This window comes from Elephantulus edwardii, unplaced genomic scaffold (assembly GCF_000299155.1).
Source record: "Elephantulus edwardii isolate Elephantulus edwardi_28Jun2011 unplaced genomic scaffold, EleEdw1.0 scaffold00054, whole genome shotgun sequence".
Taxonomy (NCBI): Eukaryota; Metazoa; Chordata; class Mammalia; order Macroscelidea; family Macroscelididae; genus Elephantulus; species Elephantulus edwardii.
Window position 1 is genome coordinate 11,878,244 of NW_006399804.1, and position 4,737 is coordinate 11,882,980.

Sequence of the window (4,737 nt, forward strand, 5' to 3'; positions counted from 1 at the left end):
GTTCTGGGATTCCCATTCTTCTCAGAGTTAGCCACAGTTTGTTGTGATCTACACAGTCAAATGCCTTTGCATAGTCAATGAAACACAGATAGATATATTCCACTGGTACTCTCTGCTTTCAGCCAAGATCCATCTGACATTAACTATAATATCCCTACTGCCATGGCCTCTTCTAAATTCAGCCTGCACCTACACTTCACACAGTTCTCTACTGATGTGCTGTTCCAGTCGTTTTTGGATAATTGTCAGCAGAATCTTGCTTGCATGTGATAGCAATGCTACAGTTTAGCCACTGAAAATCTTATAGAACAGAGGTGTACTTGAACACACACTGGGTCTCTGTAAATAGGTGTTGGTGGCAGCCTTATTTTTTCAGGGGTCCATCCTTCACTGTGCACCAAGAGGGATGTGGGAAATTGGGGAGTGAGGAAGAAAGTTTGTGATTGTGAGTAGTTTGGAAAATCCACAGAAAGTGTCAGTTCAAACATATTCTAAATTTTACAGTGAAGGAAACAGGTCACACAGAGCTAAACCAAATCACAGGCTTCCAAGATTCTCATACTCAAACAGTACCTTTCTTTTAGAGTGGAAGAGCATTAATAACGCAAATGGATTAAAATGTTCTGTGTGCTTTAATATTTGGTGATATGCATGTTAGGAAAGCTAATGAAGAGTATAAACTGATTTCATGCTCAGAGTAGTTGGTGCAATTTCTGGACGGAAGGGTAGAATGCAATGTATCCAAATCTTTCTTGTCTGTGAATACAGTTCTCTCTACTGTATGTATACAAATTAGCTAGTGGGGTAATTTCAGTGAAGAACCTTAGAAAGTAGGTTGATTCTGGCTCATCTCAGGGCAGAAAGAAACCTGCTTTCAGTCAGTCCTGGCACCACCTTCACTGAGTTTACTCATGTGATCCATGGTGTCTTACTGACAAGTCCTACAAACACTACTGATGCCTGAGTCAGACTGTTTAGATCGTCCTTGAAAAGAAAGACTATCTTTCCTTTTATGAAAAAAATCCAGCTGTATATTTGGGTGGAGGGAAAGTATGAATATGGATCAAGTGGGGGAAAGGCCTTCACTACAGATTTCATCTCAACATTAGGAAAACAAAATTCCTCACCACTGGACCAATAGGCAGCATCCTGATTAGATGGAGAAAAAAATTAAGATGTCAACAATTTCACTGTTTGGAAACACAATCACCACCAGTAGGCAAGAAATAAAAAAAACTTGTGGTGGTGGTGGTGGTGGTGGTGGTGTTTGTTGTTACGTGCCCTCAAGTTGCCTGTGACTCATAGCAACCCTATGAACAACAGCCCTGAACCCTGCCCTATCTTGAGCCAGTTTCACTGACTCTGACACACCCACCCTCATTGCCCTAGTTACTGTATCCGTGCATCTTATCCAGGGTCTTACTCTCCTGCATTGTCCCTCCACCATTCAGAGCGTGATGTCCTTCTCCAGGATGAGCCCTTCCTGGCTACATGCCCAAAGTATGTGAGATGGAGCTTCAAATTCTTAGCCAAGGAGAAACTTTATTTCACCCTCTCCAAGACAAACCTATTTGTTTTCTTTGCAGTCCATGGAATGTTCAAGACTCTTCAGCACCACAGCTCAAAGGCATCAATTCTTCTTCTGTCACCCTTGGTCATTGTCCAACTCTCTGATGTATGGCAAGTAATTGTGAAGACCATGGCCTGGATCAGGCACACCTTAGTCTCTAGACTGACATTGTTGTTTCTCAGTACTCTGAGAAAGGTCCCTAATAGCAGATTTTTCTAACGCGATATATGTCTTGATTTCTTGACTCTTGGTGCCAAGAGTGTTGATTATACATTGGGAAAATCTGTCATCAAGAACCTCTCCAAAATGCTAAAAAGCAATGATGTCAGTTTAAAGACTAAAAATGCTCCTGATTTAAGCCATGGCATTTTCAGTTGTTACCTGTGGATCTGAAAGATGGACAGTGAAAAAGAAAGAATTGATGCCTTTGAATTATAACCATTCCTTATTTTGCCAACATGACCATTCACTATTGCAACTTAAGGTTTGAATTTATTCTTCAATTATTTCCTTTTGTGTAGTGCAATGTATTACTTAAGATGACCCTTCTAGCCATAGTTTTGTATTTTGCCATGTATTATAAATCCTAGCCTAGGGAGCTCCTCTGGTGGTCTAGTTCATGGGTTTGAATCCACCAGTGACTCTTGAGAGAATTATGGACAGTCTTCTCCCATATCCAGCCTTGGAAACTCAGTGGAAGGTCAGCCCTGATCTAGTTCCTACTAGACTGCAGTAAATTGAGTGCTTGTAGTTGTGGCCCTTTGTTGCTGTTATGTGCCATTGAGTCACTTGCAACTCATAGCGACACTATGTACAGCACCCCTAAACCCTGCTCTATCCCTTGCCAATCTCATTGCATTGAACACACCTACCCCCATTACCCCAGTGACTGAATCAATCCATCTCATCGAGGGTTTTCCTTTCCTGTGCTGTCCCTCCACCCTCCCAAGCATGATGTCCCTCTCCAAGGACTGATCCTGCCTTGCAACATGTTCAAAGTATGTCAGAAGAAGCTTCAGAATCCTTGCCTTCAAGTAGTAGCCTGGCTTCAACCTCCCTAGGATGAACTTGTTTGTTCTCCTAGCATTCCATGGTATATTCAATACTCTTCTCCAGCACCAAAGCTCAAAGGCTTCAACTCTCCTTCTATCATTCCTAGTCATTTTCCAGCTCTCTAATGCATAGCAAGTAATTGCAAAGACCATGGCCTGTATCAGGCACACCTTAGTCTCCAGATTGACATCGTTACTCTTCAGTACTTTGGAGAGGCCTCTGACAGCAGACTTCCCCAGTGCAATTAGTCTTTTAATTTCCTGGCTTCTGGTACCAAGAGTGTTGAGTGTAGAGCCAAGCAAACTAAAGCTTTTAACAATCTTAATCTCTTCACCATTTATCATGATGCTACCAATTGTCCCAGTGGTGAGAATCTTTGTTTTCTTGAGGTTGAGCTTCAATCCACATTGAAGGCTGCAGTCCTTGACTTTCTGCAGCAAACGCTTCAGGTCCTCCCCAGTTTCAGCAAGCAGGTTTGTGCCATCTGCATAACACAGATTGTTGATGAGTCTACCTCCATTCCGGATGCCACACTTCTCCTCATAGAGCCCAGCCTCCCAGGTAATCTGTTCTACATGTGGTGGAAAGTATTTTGAATCCCCGCCTTATTAGAGGGCCTGACCAAAGCTACCACCCTTCCTTGGGTCTGTGGCCATTGTATGAGAGTGCTCCAGCAGTGTCTGCTCCCTTTTCCTTATCTGTCTTGGTCCTGTCAGACCTCTAGGACTTGAGCTGGTAGCGAAATGCCTGACTAAAGCTTGATCCTGCAGACTTGCCAGCCACCACCACTGTGGGAGCCATTTCTCTAATGATTTATGACTTCTGTGAGACACTGCAGCTAATGATGGAACCCAAAGACTAAGATACGAAGGAAATTATTGAAGCAAGGGGGAACAATTGATGACTGAGAGGTGTAACAATTTGAAAAAGTTGGGCAATTGAGGCATCTTTACCTTAATTTAACGGAAACTAGATTTTTGCTGATCCTTCTAAAAAATTATTTGTGTAGCATGAGAAATGAGAAAGTATGTTTTTCCCTGTAGGTTTCCTAACTCTAGCTCTTTGTGCATTTTATTATCATTCTTTACTTTGGTATTCTCAAGCCACCCTTTAAAATCTTCTGTTCAATTCTTTTATTTCACCCACTTCATTGGATGAAATCCAATACTTTTATTTCCATCTATTATTTTATTTCATTCACCCATTTTATCCACAGTAACTCTTTGATTTCTTCCATTCACTTCAGCTGTTTCATGTCCGAGGGTAAATAAAGTCGTGGTGGCGGGCAGAGGAACACCACAGACCTCAGCCGTAGTCATCTATAATGAGGCGCGCTAAGGAACCTCACCGAGCCCACGTCCCATGTGGGTGGGTGGAGCTGGGGGGCATGGAGTGTGGAAATAGGGGAACTTGTTCACTGTGCCCATGTATGACCCTCGGCCTTCTTGCCCTCAGATCATTGGTGGGTGTAAGGTCGCCGCGGAAGGACAGAACCCAGTGTGGGCCAGGAGAGATAGTTTATTGAAGAGAAACTGTCAGTCTAGCTGAAGACCACCCGCAAGCAGAAGACCAGCCGCCAGTTAAGGGCTAGAGGGGGATTTTATACTTTCTTACACGGGACTTAGGGAAGGGGATGCTTACAGATGCTTCCTTCAAGATATGGAAGTGGGCTAGGGTCTCAGAAAACTATTCCTGGGAAAAGAGGGGGTAGGGTAGTTTCAGAGAGAAAAAGCACAGCTGCTGTTTCCTGCGATTGGATTTTCTCAGTAGCAGAGGAAGGAAAGGGCTCTGCAGTCCAATAGTGAGCTGCTAGGACTGCAAGAAAACATTAGATTTGCTGAGTGGAGCCCTCTGGGGCTCTGGTGAGTAAGAGGCAAGCCTGCTCACAAGAAAGGTCTTTAGGTGTTGAGGTGAAAGGAGTGGTTTCTGGAGCCAAGGACAGGTGAGAACTAAAGAAATCTCTATGGAAAGGGTAGGAAAGCCAGCTGATTCCTAATCATAACCCTTTTCATTCAGCCTTCCCTTGAATGTTGGGAGGGTTAAGAATTACAGCCATTTCCAGAGCATGCCAGTATTAAACATCCCCTTTAACTATGAAGTGATGGCCTAGTGGT